The sequence below is a fragment of the Triturus cristatus genome, chromosome 8 (assembly GCF_964204655.1).
Source record: "Triturus cristatus chromosome 8, aTriCri1.1, whole genome shotgun sequence".
In the NCBI taxonomy this organism is placed as follows: domain Eukaryota; kingdom Metazoa; phylum Chordata; class Amphibia; order Caudata; family Salamandridae; genus Triturus; species Triturus cristatus.
This window is the reverse complement of record NC_140591.1, coordinates 373166562-373185262: the sequence shown is the minus strand read 5'-3', so window position 1 is coordinate 373185262 and position 18701 is coordinate 373166562. Positions and strand designations below refer to the sequence as shown.

The 18701-nt window shown below is 44.5% G+C and overlaps 1 protein-coding gene across 4 annotated transcripts in view; it reads right to left on the bottom strand.

Moving 5' to 3' along the window:
- SMAD9 (SMAD family member 9) overlaps positions 1 to 18701 on the bottom strand; it is a 162701-nt gene that overhangs the window by 102594 nt on the left and 41406 nt on the right. The window contains exon 2 of one of the 4 annotated variants that reach the window (XM_085621726.1): positions 10225 to 10299. The exons of the other annotated variants lie outside the window; for them this stretch is intronic. The gene's annotated coding sequence lies outside the window, so the exon portion shown is untranslated. The remainder of the gene's footprint in view (positions 1 to 10224; positions 10300 to 18701) is intronic. 4 annotated transcript variants of the gene reach the window in all.

The following is an 18701-nucleotide window of genomic DNA, read 5'->3' as shown; positions in this document are numbered from 1 at the left end:
ATCCCAGAGTCTCACTAACAAGATGTTATGGCACACAGTATCGAACACAGCACTGAGATCCAACAATAGCAGTACTGCAGATTCGCCAGCGCCCAAAATTTGGCGAGCTGACTGTCGCCAGCAGTAGCGCTGACTCAGCGCTATATGAAAGATGGAACCCAGATTGAGTTTTAAGTAGCACGTCATGGCTCTCTATAAAAGCAGAGAGCTGTTCATTGATGGCTTTCTCTGCAATTTTGGAAAACAGTGAAAGAAGTGAAACTGGGTGATCATTTTCAGGCTCAGTGGGGTCCGGTGATGGCTTTTTAAAGAGTGGAACCAAAACCACATGCTTCCATCTCCCTGGTACCTGGCCAGAATCTAAGGAGCTGTCAACCAATTCACCAAAACTGGGGTGGATCACCTCCATGCCTCATTCCAAAATAACCAGAGAGGCTGGATCTAATGGAGAGCCTGATTTTACTGACTCATATTAAGCCGTTAGTTCTACCGCATCAATTGGCCTGAAAGTAAGCCGCCTAGTGCTGTCCTCTGACCACTCGAACCAAGTGTTCAAACAGGAAGTGTCCCTGGCTCCAACAGGAAGGGAGTCATTAATTTTGGCTACCTTTTCCAAGACAAAATGCGCCAAAACTTTACATTTTTCCTCAGTTGGAATGGTTGAAACTGGGACTGCGTTTAGTGATGAAAGAGACTTCACCACCGTGAATAGCTTGCAGGAGCCATTTTGGCCCTTTGGATTTTGTTGGTATAAAATTCACAACAAGCCTTTTTGTGATGCCACCATGATAACTTTTAAATGTTGTCTTATGGTCCATTTTACAAGCGGGATCATAATCTTTGCACCACTTACACATTTTTTTTTAAAGCTGGTAAATCTTCACTAAACCACAGAGCAGAAGGCTGTATTCTTTGAAAGCCCCTACTTACACAGGAAACATTCTAATGCTCCATACATACAGTTCTTTACTTGTGCATCGGTATAGTTATCCAATCTGTGCCGGTAAGTAGCCAGAGCCCTACAGAACGCTGGAGAGGTAATTTTAGCCCACCCCTTGGCACTTTCAGGTGCATTTTCGTATGGGTCCAGAAACGGGATGGCAAGGTGGCCAGACCATACCAATGGCATGGGCTGCTTGACCATTATGTCCAAAGTGTGCCCCAGACTATGTGAAGGGGACATTACATGTTGAACAAGCTGCAAGCCTTCCAAGTTTGCTGCCAGTCATGGCTGCAGTACAAAATATATCCTCAAAGTATAAATTCAGATCTACAACCACTGTAAAGTTAGCGTATCGCCGTGCCATCTGGGAGGATTACTATAAAACACAGAACATCCAGCCTAATGTTATTGCACAACCACTTAACTGTGACTTCTCTGCCTAGAGTCCAAGATGTGTGAGTACTTAATAATATTTTTACATGAAAACATTATGTAAGGGCAGATAAGGATCCCTGCTTATCCAGCCCTAAAACAATTTCAGACTACCCTTGACACAGACTCAATGCGCTCCCTGTACAGACAAGCCATAGAGATCTGGGAACTCCTCGACCCCACGCCTCATTCGCCACCACCATCGCCGGCCTCATCGCACCACATGCCATCGCCTCCATGGACTACATGCTCGTCAGAGACCTGAACTTCCACCTCGACAACCCCAATGGCCCCAACTCCACCACCCTCCTGAACAACCTCGCCAACATCGGACTGAAACAGCTCATCACCACGCCTACCCACATGGCAGGACACACCCTCGAACTCATCTTGGCAGGAAGTAACAACATCCATTTCAGCCATACCACGCAACCCCCATGGACGGACCACCACTGCGTACACTTCCACATTGACAAACCCATGCCACCCAAACCTGCATCACACTCTCCACGGTGGAACAGGAGCAAAATCACTGAAGAGCACCTCAACTCCACCCTCAATCACAACGCCCTTAACACCCCGAGCAATGCCAACCTCGCAGCCAAAGAACTACACAGATGGATCTCGAACTGCGCGGACAAGCTCGCCCCCTCCGTAATCCCGACAGACAGTGCCCCAGGGAGGACACCTGGTTCACTGCCGACCTCCCAGAATCTAGACGCACCTGCAGATGCCTCAAGAAGAACTGAAGGAACAGCATAACGTCAGAAGACCGCACTACCTACAAGAACGCCAAGACGGAATACCACCAACACATCAGATCCACCAAAAGGGCCTTCATTCAAAACAAGATCCTCGCCAACTCCAGCAACTCCAAGGAACTCTTCAGTGTCATCCAGGAATTCACCAAGCCCACCAGCGAAACCAAGGACATCGCCCCCTCCCAGGACCTCTGCAACAAGCTCAGATCCTACTTCCATCTGAAAATCGAGAGCCTCTCTGACAACTTCAACGACCAGACACCCGACTCCGAAACCTCTTCCCTCTCCAGCAACAACAGCCTGCCCACCATCTCCGCCTGGACTCCAGTCACCACCGAAGACACCACTTAGACCATGAAAGGCATCCACTCAGGAGCCCCCATGGACCCCTGCCCGCCGCACATCTTCACACAGAGCCGCCACTGCCATCGCTCCAAAACTACGATGCACCATCAACACCACCTTTAAGACCGGCATCTTTCCCGACGACTGGACACGCGCTGAAGTCAGACCCCTGCTCAAGAAGCCCTCAGCAGATCCCACGGACCTCAAGAACTAACGCCCCCATCTCCCTCCTCCCCTTCGCGGCCAAAGTTACAGAGATGACCGTCAATGCACAACTAACAAAATTCATCGAAGAAAACTCTATCCTCGACCCCTCCCAATCCGGATTCTGCAGCAACCACAGCACTGAGACCGCTCTACTTGCCGCCACAGATGACATGCGCACCCTCCTCGACCAAGGACACACCGCGGCCCTGATCCTTCTCGACCTCTCGGCAGCATTCAACACCGTCTCCCACCGCACACTCACCGCCAGACTCCACAACACTGGCAAACAAGGAACCGCCCTCAACTTGATCCGCTTGTTCCTCACAGGCAGACCCCAAAGAATCAGACTACCACGCTTCCTCTCCGGCACCCACGGAACTCTACTGCGGAGTACCCCAGGAATCATCGCTCAGCCCCACGCTCTTCAACATATACATGGCCCCCCTCGCCGCCATTGTCAGACAGCAAGGACTCAGCATAGTATCCTACGCCGACTACACCCAGCTCATCCTCTCCCTCACCAAGGACCCCACCAGACTTCAGGAAGGAATGCTAGACGTTGCATCCTGGATGAGCAGCAGCTGCCTGAAGCTCAACTCGGAGAAGACAGAGGTCCTCGTCCTCAGACCCTCCCCCTCAGCATGGGACAATACTTGGTGGCCCACCACCCTCAGCAGCCCTCCCACCATCACTGACCACACCCGGAACCTCGGCATCGTTCGCGACTCCTCCCTCTCCATGACCCGACTGTCAACGCCGTAGCCTCCAGCTGCTTCAACACCCTCTGCATCCTCCGAAAGTCCTTCAAATGGATCCCCCCGAAGCACGAAAGACCATTATGTTATGTTGTGATGCATTTATAGTGTGCACGGATACTCAAGAGTGTCCCGGCGTGGAGTGCTATTGTCGGAAGCAGAGGAGGCTAAGCATACCTAGGCTTAATCAAAAAGCAGGGTTTTGAGATGCTTTTTGAACAGCCTAGGATCTTGGATGTTGCGCAGTTCAAGCGGAAGAGAATTCCAAGCTTCAGCCGACTTAACAGAAAGGAAGCTGCCCCCCATACGAGTAAGGCGGAAGCAGGGGATGACTGCCAGACGCTGCGCTGCAGAACGCAGACGTCTTCGAGGAACATAGAAGGCGTAGCGTCTCCTAAGGTAAAGTGGCCCCAATCCGCGTAGAATTCCATGCGCCAAGTAAGCACTTTAAACTGGACACGCCGGCCTCGGGAAGCCAAAGGAGATCCCGTATGGGTTGATTCATGCTTGATCTTCCTGGGATACCGAGCAGAACCCTAGCAGCCGCATTCTGTATTGTTTTCAATTTTTTTAGATGGTAGCCAGGCAAGCCAATGTACAAAGCATTGGCATAGTCAATGCGTGACAGGATTAGAGCACGAGTCACCATTTGCTTAGCTGGCCGAGGTAACAGCAGAAAAAACTTTCTGAGTGATTTCAGCATGCCAAAGCACACTCCCGCAAGTTTCTTTATCTGCATGGAGAACCTGAGGTCTTCACTGAACCAGACCCTCAAGTTCTTAGCAGGGTTGCCTACAGAATTGGGCGGGAGGTATTCAGTGGGCCAAGAGCCTCCCTAAAAAGCGGGGGAAAGGATCCGTACGGAAGTACCTCCGACTTGTCCTCATTGCACTTCAGCTGTGCCAGTGCAAGCCATTTAAAAACAGAAGAGAGACAGCTTTTCGCTTTGTCCGAGGACAGGCCCTGCGGAACTCCCATAGTCACCTTTCTGGGGGCCGAAAAGAACGGAGGCTGCCATACCTGCTGGGTTCTGCCCTCTAAGAAGGATTTGAGCCAGTCCCAGGCCCGTCCAGAAACCCCAATACTTGAGAGACGAGCAAGCAGTTGATTTTGGGGCACCATGTCAAAGGCGGCAGAGAGGTTCAATAAAATCAGAGCCGTTCTGCCGCCTGCATTCAAGCATTCCCTTATTGCCTCAGACATTTCGACTAGAGCCGTCTCTGTTGTATAGGATGCCCTGAATCCTGATTGAGCTGGATGGAGGGCGCCAGATGCCTCAACAAAAGTGGATAAATGTTTAAAAACTGCTTTCTCGCACACCTTCGCCACGGCCGGAAGGATAGATATAGGTCTATAGCTAGCAAGTGTGGTGGGGTCTAGAGAGGGCTTTTTTAATAGCGGTAGTGGTTTAGCCTGCTTCCAGTTCAGAGGAATTGTGGCAGTCTGTAAAGATAGATTTATGATGGTATTAACCTCAGGGTTGACCACCTCCGCTGCCCCTGTAAGCAGCCTAGCCTGGCACGGGTCGGTCGGCTAGCCCAACTTAAGGGATTTAAGAATGGACAGTGTGACAAGCGGGGCAATGGGTGAGAACCCCGTCAGGAGGGAAACTGGCGGGGTAGAAACAGAAATGTTTGAACTGGCAGACCCAACCTGCCCGGGGGGACTAGTCCCCAAACTGTCCTGGATTGCCTGGATCTTATCAATAAAAAAGCATGATAGCTCCCCACACCATTCGGTGGAGGCAGGAAGAGAAGTACGCTCAGCGCTGGGCTTTATAAAACTCTGAACAATGGCAAAAATTTCCTTTGAGTTATTTTTGGACTTGGCAATACGTTCCACATAGAAGCAACTTTTAGCCTCTGTAATAGCAGCATAGTATACCCTCTGGGCCTTCCTTAGAGCTGTTTCAGCCAAAGGGCAATATGCCTGTCTCCAACTGCGTTCCAATATTTTACAAGACTGTTTAAATTCCTTAAGCTTACCCACACACTCATAATCAGCAGACTCGACTATGGAAATGCCCTCTATGCCGGAATCAGCAAGTCTCTGCTCCGCAAGCTCCAGACCATACAGAACACCGCAGCCAGACTTGCACTCGGCATCCCCCGACACTAACACATTACTTTCAAGATACTCACCCACGCCTACAAATGCCTCCACAACACCAGACCCCAATACCGCAACGAAGGAATCTCCTTCCACCAACCCAAAGGATCCTCCGATCCGCCGACCTCGCCGAAATCCCTTGCATCTGCAGAGCCAGAGCAGGTGGAAGAGCCTTCTCCTACATCGCAGCCAAGACCTGGAACGAGCTCCCGATCGACATCAGATGTGTGCCCTCCCTGAACACCTTCAGAAAGACACTCAAGACCTGGCTCTTTGACTGAACGGAGTTGCTTACTCCCTCCCCCCACTCCCAGTGCCTTAAGACCCTCACAGGAGAATAGTGCGCTTACAATTCTCATGATTGATTGATTGATGAAACCAAACCCCTCCTCTTTGCTCACTCAATTAAATTCTGGGTTTGTAAAAAACACAACAACATTATATCTCTCTTGATATGTTGTGCTGTGATTTCCTGCCGTTGCTTTACTGTTGTCACTTATTGTCACTCTGTTGTTACAGTTTAACAGCCACAATGCTGTAACTTTGTGGATATTCACACACATTTGCAATGCGTTTGTGGCATTTCTCTGAACCTCTAGTTATACACTTAAATGGACTTAGTGCAAATGACATAGAAAGCATGGGCAAGTGCATAATAATCTCCAAGTAGATGCATGAAAAAGTAAGAGTTCACATGAAAAGCCCGAACTGTCAAGCCAGGTCCTCCCTGGACTGGAAACAAGCATCCTAGGACCGGTTTCGGGGTTTCACCCCTCTTCAGCCAGGATAGCTTGATTCCAGTGGCATGGAGAGCACGGGCTCATGTCTGAGCATACCCGTCCCACTCGGGGTGACAAATGCAAAAACAACAGTTGATGGACAGGATGCAGAACAATGTCATACATTCACACCAGTACAGAGATCTGGGCCTAAATCCATCGTTTTTATGTATGTTTTGCTTAAAACAAGATGAAGCAAACCTGCATACAAGTCAATACTAATACATAAAAACAAGTTGCACTAATAAGAGTTGCTTATGTAGATGCTGTTTATTAACATTTATTGATGGAGTTATGCTATTAATGAAATAACCTAGCGCTTCTAATGCTTTCTGTTGAGAATGCACCATTTAGAAAAGGCAGTGCAAAAACGTGTAGAAACATGATACGATCTTGAAAATTTGCATAGTAGTAATAGAGCTTCTATAGTTTATGAAAAATGAATTTTGTGATATGAATTTAGAAAATGATACACATATGAATGTTGAGAAAATGTGTGGTAGGAGGGTATTTTTATGTGATAATATTTGGTGAAAGTTCTATATACATTCTCTATTTTGAATTGATGTAATTACATTATATTTAATCTTGGTTTAAAGCTCATTTCATTTAAATGAGTGCTGTTAATTTAAAGGCTTTTCGAAAATGCTTTTTCTCTAATGCTGATCTTTCCCCGATTTAATACAACAAGCCATTTACCACTATTGAGCTGTTGCTTTATTTGCCCGGTTCATGTGTACACTCCAACATTCCTCAATGTTTCCTCAATGTTCAAGGTGAAATATTCCTGTGGGAACAGGCTTCCAGCTATAGCTATAGATGATTATTTTGTATCCTCTTTTTCCGATATTAAGCCTATGAGGACTCCCAAATCTTTAGTTTCTCATGACTGGCATGGGAAAGCATCTCACTGTTGCAAGTGCCCTAGGTGACATTATGTGAAGCTGAACTTATGATAGTTTTCCGATGGTGAGTGATGCCACATCACTGGAAGTTTCTAGAGACTTTATAAAAAAAGAAACCCTAAAGGAGGGGCAAAGCCATTCTGATTTTCCCACTCTGAGACGCGATGCTATGCCGATAGATTTTTGGGAGCTTTCTCTCATTTTTGGACTGCCTTGCTGATGCTACAGTCGGTGGATGATGGGCTGAAACGTTTTTTGTCGAACCATATCCATTTCCTTTATTTCCTTGTTTATGCTATTGGATTCAACCTTAATGGACTTTAAATTTGAACCCTTTCTTCGTCTTCGTAGGACTTGATCTGTTGGACAACGAACTATCCTTCTGCCTTAATGGTAGTAGGTCTCTGTAACTCGGTACGCTGGTTCTGATTACAATCACCCGAGAAAGCCTGCTTGAATGTTTGCCACTGTTATTCAAGCTGTGATATTTTTAACAGGAATGGCAAGGAACTTTGAATTATTAATACAATATCCAAATTAATCTAACATCTGTCTGAGTCTTTTATTGAGCCCTGTAGGATCTTCCCCTTAAATTGTGATATTTTGAAAATGATTTACATGTTTGTAGAGAAAATCAGAGAGCTCTGCCAGAACACCAAGTATTACTTATTTTATTCTGCATTGCTGTTGCAGAGCTTTTGAATCTCCATAATTCTAACTCGACTTAAATTCTTCAGGAGATTGGGTCTTCCTGTTGCTATTCTTTTCTTCTACAACGTGGTTTTAGGAGTGGTGTACCTAAATCTGATCTTAAATTAGTGAGTGGTTGTCAATTAATGGTCCTCATTAGACAGCTAACGTGGTGTTTGGCAACCCTAAATTCCACCCCTCCTATCAGCGGAGAAAGATTTGTCAGAGGATCATTGCCTCTGTGGTAAATTAAAGTGCTGCAGATTGTCTAATCGTAAAGGGCCCAGTACGGTAGAGTAGTAAGGAGGGTAAGCACATGATAAACATTTTACCATGCTCATGCTGCATCACCACATACAGCTTAAAAACTACTGTGTTGAACATGAACACTCTTTGACGTGCTCCATTGTTTTAAATGGCAACAAGCGTGTGCCAATTAGAAACATTTTCACTTGAAATATAATTTCCTCCTTCTCCACCACTTAACCATTCCTTGCCGCTAAGAAAAGACAAACAATTAAAAAAAACAATTTGATTTTCCTTTTATAGTAGTCTACTCCATTTTTAAGTGGCTTCTTTTTTCAGTCATAGCCAAAGGGGCTCCATGTGTGATACTTTCAGCTACTTCTGGATTTTTAACTGACAGCACTGTGCCCTATGAAACTTATAGTAATGTCTTTTCTTTTATATGAAATGGCCTTTTAAAAGCCCCAAAAATTCAAACATACAAATAGTGATGGGAGGATTGTTTGCAAATAGTTTAACCACTAGCAATCTCCTGGGGGAGCATCAGTGCTTAATTTGAGAAGGTGGTTGCTGGTGGGGGGGCACTGGCACTTATTTTTGGGGACTGACATTTATTTTTACCCAGCAGATATTTAACGAAGGGGTAAGACAAGATGGAAAACAAATGCCACAAATGCAGAAAGCAGGAACCTGCAGGAGTGAAATAAAGGGACAGGGAGTGTTGGCACATTCAAGAGACATGAGCTGGATTGAAGATTGCCAGTCTTGGTATTTGGCATGCCAGAATTTAATTGCACCGGCCGCAGGCTTCTGAGCAGAGTTTTGGACACTGGCATTCTTTCTTTAACAAATTAAGCACTGGGTAGCAATTCAAAACAACGCATTTCACCCACTGTGCCATTCTTGACTGAGGCATGCCTAAACAGAATCCTTACTGGACCCACACCTCATGACAGCAGTCCATTCCAAGCTGCCAAATGTGGCATCCTCCAGAGGGAGCACAAGCTGCCCCAATCCGATTTCTGGCTTATTAGGCCTTGTCAGTGAGGTACAGCTTGGTTCTTTGGCATGGTGAGCAAGGGAAACCCACCTCTAGGCATACACTTGGCCACTTAGGGCATCACATTAAAAAGACACAGCAAAGGTGATGGGAGGAATGCTTGCATTTAGTATAACCACTTGTAATTGCTGGAAGTAGTATTCCAACACATTCGTTTCTGCCCACCCTGCCACACTAGACAGAACCCCATATTTTGCAAATCAGTACTGACCCAGCTCCTCGTGGGAACATCCCATCCCAAACTGCAAAGTGAGGCCCCCACCAAAAGGGACTAAAAGAAACTCTTGCAACTGGATGAAAGCTACAACTTACTGATGAAGCTTTTAAAATGTAAAATCTGATTCTTTCATTTTTTAATTAAGCTATGCTTCATCCATTCTCACCCCTGCCCTACTTTCAGTCTGGTTCTCTTCTTGACACCGCATCCGTATAAACATTAGGTAAAGAATTGCAGGTTGGGACATTGTAGGCTGTATAAACATGCAGAGTCAGCTTGCTCGAAGGTTTTCAGGCAATAGTTAATCCTTAAGTAAAGTCTACTCAGAATAGCACATTTTGTTGTTCAGCCTTAAAACTTAGAAATTGCACAAGACACCGAGGCTGTCAGATACTTGCCTTAGCTTATTTGTGTGTTCTTTCCAAAGTTCTATTTATCTCTGGGCGTTCCTTGTTTGTGATCTTCCCTATAAAAACCCATGTAGCCATTGTTCAAGCGTGCTCCTTTCTTGAGTAACTCAATGGTGCTCGTTGGATGGAGACCCATTCTGAATGCTTAATAAATTACCTATGGTTTGTACTTCGCTCCACTGTTGATTCCTCCTTATTTGATAATAAGGACCCGTGGCAAGAGTGGTGACCCTGCACCAAGCAGATTAAAATGAATCTGTTCCACAAAGCCTTCTTTGGTCTTCCTCATTAGTGAGGAACAGCTTGGATCTTGTGGCAATGCAAGCGAGGGACCAATTTCTGGTCCCTTCTGGAGAGATCCTCACCTGGCAGCTCAGGATGGACTGTTCCCATGAGGAGCAGGGTCAGTAATAGTTTCCATAAGGTGAGCCTCTGTGGGTCTAGAGTGAAAAACAACATGTATGAATGCCAAAGAGAGCAGTTGCCAGCACTTTAGTCTATTTCTAAGCATTCTTCCCAACACCTTATTGTGTGTTGTTTTAAAAGTTCCACCACGCAAACTTTACTTGGTCAAAAACCCACAGTGGGTGAAAATGACATACATGGCATGAAGCGACCTGTGGGTTATCTTGTCATGTTTATTGAGAAGTCCCTCTTTCGTTCGTAACCCTAATAAAAAAAAATTGCAATGTTCAGCTTTTCTGCAGTAAATACCTTTTTACCGATCTTTACGAATAAAACATCACAACACGTACGTCATAGGGAGCAAGACGACATGCTTTCCAAAAACAAAAAATTGTTACAGGGCTAGTGACAGCTGGCGTCCAGGGTTCTGTGCCTCACACACACACACACACACACACCCTCCACTGTTACCATATCTCTACCACACTCTCCACCACCACAGACACTCCCTAACTGCTGCCACAGAGCCTTTATTGCAATGCCCGTACACTTTTACTGCTGCCATTATCTATTAGCCCTGCCTAAGTGCTGTGCAGCTTCAGTATTGCAGAAAGCGAGAGAGATTTCTCCTGAAGCCAATAATTGCATTTGCCACATTTATTGTGCTAGGAGTTGGGCTGATTTGTACGAACGATGAGCGACTAGACGTGCTGCAAAGTAGAAATCAAATCAGGACATTCTTTCCAGAGAAGGCTCTCTTCAATCTTAAAGACTGATAAAGAATCCTTCTTTCTTTCATCTGCTGCCTGTGAGGACCAGGCGTTGTGCACCATCTGGGGGTGCAGCAGCCCAGCAGAGCGGTGTGACAAGCTCATGGACAAGCAGGTGCTCTTCCACATGTACAGGTATATCCATGGTCCTAACCAAGGCTACATTGATGTATTTAAAACTGATCCTGCTGTAGTGTCTCCCAATGTAGATATTCAGCATAACAAGTAAACACATATCACTGCAAACGGCTTCACTTTGGTCCCCAGTACTGTCACCAATGGTCCTTCTGGTGATGTCTGTATTTGCACATAAGATGACCATGGGAATTATGCAATTCTGCTAAATTTTTTGCATAATTATGGATATTACGCACTTTCCACATAATCCACCATGTTGCCTAATTTGCAAATTTCAACATATAAACATGTTTCTGGATAAAACTAATCCTCTACACCTTTTTCTCATGTGTTTCTCACTCTCACCCACCTATCTCCCACCACACTCTTTTGTCGTTTTAACTCCTTTCTTTCCCGCCTCTATCTTTTACTTACCTCTCTGTTACATTTTTGCTGTCTCCTACATCTTTCACCTTCTCCACCTTGCAGATCATTGAAAGGATCTACATCCGACGTCTTCAAACTTTTTTGTTCTAAGCACCCCCAAAAAAATGTTATGAAGTCTGGACCCCTCTCCTTTATGGCAAGGATTGGGGGAGGGGTAGCAGGGCTGAGTACAGGTGGTAGGGCTTGTGGGATCATTTTAGAGAGACGTTTTCTATGCTGTATAATCCATAATAAATATAAGAATTATAAAAGAGTAAATTCATCAAACAAAAACATAAATTAACCCAAAAATGTTGCTCCTTATAATTAGGGTGTTGTGAGCCCGTTGCACTCCTCGACTCCAATGCAACTGCACCTGCTGCAGTAATGACCACTGGGGCCCTGAGTAGAAAGAAATTTCCTCCAATGACATTACACCAGGTCAGAGTGTTTTTTTAAGGCTCACGAAAACTATGGCCCTGATTTAGATCTTGGAGGACAGGTTATCCGTCACAACGGAGACGGATATTTTGTCCGTCAAAATATAAATCCTATTATGGGATTTATATTTCGGCAGACAGGATATCCGTCACCATTGTGACGGAGTAACCAGTCCGCCAAGATCTAAACCAGGCCCTAGGATATTTGCCAAGAATCAAAGGATGTTGAGGCAACGCTGATTCTTGAACTTGATTCCCCACTACCAAAGTCAACAACTCTCACCATAAAGTCACATTTTCTCCCTTTCACAAAAACAATGAGCTACCATGTGTTGCCCTTCTCCAACCCCCCTTTTTGCAGCAAAGGTATCCTCGGCCCTAATACTAGCAAGGAAAATGGGCCCCATACTGTTTTTTTTTTTTTTAAGAAATAAATAATTGTAATGCAGTGGGTCCCATAGCCCCCCTGAAACCTGTGCTTCACAGATGATAGCTACTGCCTTACCAAGTGGGACGTCTCCTCTGCCCTGTGTTAAAAACATGAGCTCCCATTTGCCTCATTCCAGTCACTGACGTCTCCCTGATGCCCAAAGTAAGGTGTCTCCTGTGCTTCAATTTTCCCTACCCCTGGATAATTACTCAGAGGCCCAACGCAAAACTGTCAGAGCAAGTGGCCACTGGGCCCTAATGCAAATTAGGAAGAAAAGTAAAACAAACATGGGGTTTAGCTGGCTCCTCATACCACTGAGACCTACTACCACAGCACTGACCGTCCTATCATACCTACAGCTCTGTGAAGCAGGCTGTTTGCTCATCCCACTCCACTGGGCCATCACTCCTTGGCCTGAGACACAAAGCTGGGTTTCTGCCCTCTGTGTAAAACCAAAAAATCTCATCTCTGCTACCTGAAAGGTAAATGTGTGCAAGTGGTTAATCATCAAATATAAAGTGTGCTTGTGAGCCAGTATAGACTTTAACTGGTGGAGTCACTTGGAGCTTAAGAGTGAAAAATATTTATTCTCCTTCAGGGGTAATGTGACGGTGTTACCAGGTGAGTTTGGCAGTGTGTCCTTTTAATGGACAATTATAACAATGTTCTGAGTAATAGTCTGATTACTTATTACTAATATAGGTAGATAGATAGATAGATAGATAGATAGATAGATAGATAGATAGATAGATAGATAGATGGACAGATAGATCACTGACATTCACAGTGCTTTCTGTTACCAGCAGGGACTGCGTAGCACTATAAATACACAGCCACTATTTCCCACAGTGCAACTAGGATTACTTTCTGTGACTGCCTTGTCACACACAGGGACTCTGCAGTGAATGCATTAGCCAAAAAAGATTTAACAACCTAAAATAGTACGTTTCCCAACCAGTAGTTTAACTTACATTTATTTTTCATTTAACATGCAACTGTTTTTTTATATGTGCTACAAGAAAGTGAACAAATAAATATTGTTACAGAATATCTTGCTATTTTTAGCTACTTCTTAGGCCCTCTGACCCTGCCCCACGGCACTCAGGATTGCAGTTCACACACTTTTTTGTGTAAATGAAGACAGCCTGTAAGTGTGCCAAAAAACACAAAATCGCGCTTCCAGGCCATCTTCATTTACAAGTAGTTCAAATAGCATTGGTGCAACCCCCAGGAATGAAGCCATGACACCCAGCAGAGCGCGCCCCACAGTTTGAAGACCTCTGATCTACATGAAGGCAGAATATGTTTTCCCTTGTAGGTACCACCTTTGTCATCCACCTGGTTCTTTCTGGTACTGCCTTAAATACTACACAACACTTCATATTCTTTCATCTCCTCTCCTTTCCCTTCAATCCTTCTTTATCACTCATCTTCTTTCCTTTAAACTCACACATGCTCCCTGAGCCCTCCTCTGACCTACCTCAATCCTGCACACGCTCCTACCTCACACCCTCTTCTTTTGCACTCATATCTCTCCATCCTCAGACATCCCACTCATGCTGTTTCACCCTGGAACCTTCCTATAGCATTCTTCCTACACAGTTTACTATCCCACTCTTTCCTTTTACCATCCTTTCTCATAATTTCCTCTCTGATAACCCGTCAAACTTCAAGTCTCAACTTCTTTTTCCATCACTCTGGATCTTACACCCCGCATCACTCCTGCCCACTCTACTTAACACACACACACCTATCTCGCTAAACGTTTTCCCATATACACCCTCTGATCACTTACATCTTGTTCTTTACCTCAAATATCCAATTACTTCCTTTTTACTGTCTCCCCTCCTACACACCCTAATCTATATTTCACCCTCCTTCTCAATTCCTGCTTCTCACATCTTTCTTTTACTCTCTCCCAGATCCTCATACACAAGCCAATTGTGTCTGAGTTTCTTGTGGTCTTTCACCAGTGCAAGCGTTGAAAAACCATTTTCCAAACTTGCACTGTCATTTTACAATGCAGTAACACTGACTACATGTTCTACTGGTGATATCGCTAGAGTAGACTTTGTGCAGAAATACAGGCTTAAATTGAGACCTTGGTGAGTTCATGATGAAATGTGATTGTTTTACTGAAGTTTATTTGTGAGAAAGAGCCATAATATGGTTATTTATCTGCAAACCAATTGACTGTATGTTGATTCATTAGCTCCTATTGTATCGAAGAGCGTTTCTTAAAGAACTGTGAACCCAGTAGGTAATTAGGAGCAGCCAAGCCTAGTCCTGGTACCAAGGCTCGATGTAAGTCCACTGCAGCTGCATCTCAGGGACTCAGCGCCAAAGATGGATACAAAAAAACCTTTGAAATAAAGAAAATAAAAAAAACCACTAAGAAAACAAAGTGTAGACGGTATCCTTGACTCCAACCAGCCTGAAATATTTTACCAGGCTAAAAATGTAAACATCAAATACAAACATTAGCATCCAGGACAATGTAAGCTAGCTCCATTAGCTGCCTGGCTATAATGGCTATTTTCTTGTCAATGTTCCATGCCCTTAATCTTATTTGTTTAAACAATTTGTTCTAATTACAAGAATCATTTGAACAATGTGGGCGTGGCCGGCAGACGGCTCCAGCAGAGCTAAACCCGTGACGTCAGCCTTGGCGCTGGTTTCTATGCCTTTGTGTACAAAACCGCTCTCACACAGCAACAGTACCGCCAAATGTATTTAAGGAGAACACTCCGTCACTTCTTGTCACTACCAGGCACGTTTTGTTTGTATCGTCGACCTCCGTCTGGCTTTATGTGAAATACACAGTTACATTTCGGGCGTGTATGCTTTAAAACAATGTTCGTGCCTGGTTTCTTTATTCTTGCAATGAATGATTGAAATGCCAATTGTTGGAAGTGGTCTATGGCCAACACTGGATCAGGAGGCATACTAAAGCGAGTTTTGATTGCAGGTGTCTGGAATAAAAAATTTCCATATGCATTTGGTAATAAAGTTTAGTACCATGATTCTGACCAGAAAATACTTCATCAAGGGCTGTAAATTGGGTGTCTGTTACGGAATAAACACAATTAATACTTGATAGCTAGATGCTTTTGTACCTTTCTTCCCCTGCATAACCTCAGCATTGGAAGATGCATAAGTAAAAGACTGGTTCCTGCTATGGGTGTTTCATACATCTTAAAAGTTTAAGGGGAAAAAAACAATCCATATCATGTCAGTGAGCACAGACATGAAAACGAGTGGTATGACAATTATTCTTGCTTTCGTAAGAGGCTGGAAAATAAACACATTTTTTCCTCCTAGACAAATTAAATAACTCACCGGTGACATCAGTGTGGGCAGACCACTATTGTTGTCAGTGGGATTGAAGCCAACGGTATGCTTTAAAGTCGGTGCTGCATTCTGCAGAGAACGTGTCATGTAAAAACATTGTGCAATCTCTTTTCATGTTTATTAGTGCCGCGTCTAAACGTAAAATGTACATTAATTATTGTCACTTAATGGTAACCAGGGGGTTTTCTAGAGACAGAGCACTCAAAGTCGTGAAGATTGAAAAGTAAAATCCAGTAAAAGACAGCCACCACCATATACAGCTCAGTGAGTATAAGTCAAAGAAGGAACTAAGAACACAGACTTTGTGCTGTGTATTCTTGAGACTTTAAAACTGCTCGTTTCCTCAACCCATGACTGTTTTAACGTACCCTTTGGTTTCTGTGTAATTTGTTCTCTTAAAACTACTGTTTTTTTCTACCTTTGACTGTTCAAATGTATCTCCTAGTTTTCCCCTACACTGTGCTAAGGTCTGTGAAAAGCAATCCACTCCCCTCCCATTTTTAACAAGGTAAAAAGGCAAAATACACCTCAGAGGCTACCCAGAGTGTGTTTAAGCGACTGCTCAACCTGCTATGTGCTTTAAACTGTGTTTGGAAAGTGAACATAGTACTCGTTTTTGGCTAGAGGCTTTTGATCTGGACCTTACCTGCAGGGCTGAACAGGAATTACAAAGTGTGTATTGAACCTGTCTGTAGCCAAGGGGATTTTGACCTCAGGAGCACCTCCCTGCCTGCCAGCCTGTGTTTAAGGTCACATGCCCCTTATATAAGCTTTTTACTGGTTGTTGCATCTGTGCTCTGTTTGGTTCCTAAGGCTAGGGTTTTGAATGGACTTGGGGCTTAGGGTTCGAGTTCTGATTGGCCGATAGTTATAGGGTGGTGATAGGTTCCTAGGGCTAGGATTTCTATTGCACTTAGGGCTTACGGTTTGGCTTTGGATTGGTTGCTAGGGCTGATTGGTTGGATTGGCCAGGCCTCCCACTCGTCCTAGGGCTTAGGGCTAGAGTTATGATTGACTCCTAGGGCTAGGGTTTCTACTGGACATAGGTTTTGACTGGCTAATAGAGCTAGGGATGTGATTGGTTGATAGGGCCAGGTCTCCCATTGGCTCTAGGATTTAGGGCTAGGGTTGGTTACGGTTAGGGTTCCCACTGGCCAAGTGTCACCAGACCTTGGGCTATTTAACCTTAGGGCTTAAGGCGTCTCAGCCCGGGCGTCGAGGCTAAGGGTGGAGAGAACAAGGGCAGTTGCCTGTTTGGGCCTGTTCGGGACAATAAATGCTGCCCTTTTTTCCATCCACCAGCTACCACATATGCCATCAACATCCACAACCACAAATATGTTAACAAACTCTCAGCAAAAGCACACTACTCACGCACAACTAAAAAAACCCCTATCTACACTTCTATGTCTCAACAACCACTACAAACCCCAGAATCCACACCTCTATACCCTTCTACCACAACTACCTTACTACAGCACTTTCATTCTCACATAAAACACCACTTTGTCCTAAACCACTAACAAATCCACGTATCACCAACACAACACAAAGCCACATTATACTTAACTTTAATCCATCCAGACACACACTCCTCGTTCATACAAAACACCAGCTCTACCCTCTACTTGCTCCTAACAGACCTCTTTCTGTCACCACCAAACCTCTACTCAGCCCCTCATCATATCATCCACCAACACCCTCCTCCACGTTTTACCAAAAAAACACAACCAAACAATCCTTATACTCCACCCCACCACTCATATTATCTCTTTCAGCTATCAAATCTAACACAAAAACTCATAACTCTTGTTCATCCCCTCTCACACACCACATACACTCTACCAAAATACACCATCCCCTTAATCATTCAAATTCCACTCACCAACAGGACGTTACCTAGAAATCCTTCCCAGAAAACCACCACATCAATATTTCCCCTCACTACTCCACAAAAATAAATCATAGTACACACACCAGCACACCAAAATCTTTCACACACACAATTCCGTAATACATTCCATCACAAGTTAGAAACATACAACCACTCACAACCTTAGACTACACAAATAATACATATCCTAAACCATCTTTACTCCCAAATTTTATATCTTCACCAACACCTACCACAAATATGCCAACACAACATCTCTCATTCACCGCGTCTCATCTATTGCACAATTTAGACCCTTAAAACATGACCCACATGCTCCACCACCATCCCTGACCCATACACCTTCCACGCTAAACAGACGCAAACAAAACAAACAGCATGCCATTCTTCACAACTTCGCATCTTCATGTCAACTACAAAACAAGCCTTCTCTACAAAAACAACACAGTTCATCAACTCACTCTCAACCCCATCTCCACCACCTACATACGCAGACCCTAAAAAATGCCTCCCAAGCCTGCTGGACGAAGAATACGATAAAGAAAAACAACACTATTACTATTCTCATACAATTATTATCAGAACTAATGGCACACCTGCTACAAGGTCAAAAGATACTGCTCACTCTTCTAGAAAAGAGTCACACCACCACCAAAACACAATCCCTAAACTGCCTACTGATAAATGCTCGGTCACTCTCTAAAAACAAGCACCACATCTACGACGACTCACTTACACACATCCTGACTTACTCTTCATAACTGAATCATGCTTGGGAGATGACATGGCTCCAGTGTTGCATGAAACCATTCCTTCAGGCTATCAAACTATCACACAAACTTGTATAGGCAAAAGAGGAGGTGGACTAGCTGTTATATTCAAGCAAACAATGAATCTCCCAAAAGCTGACAATGTTTCCATTCAAGGTTGTGAGGCCCTCATCACCAGATGAACATCACACGAACTTCCTACTGTAACATCCTCCTCCTTTACAGACCCCCACATAGCA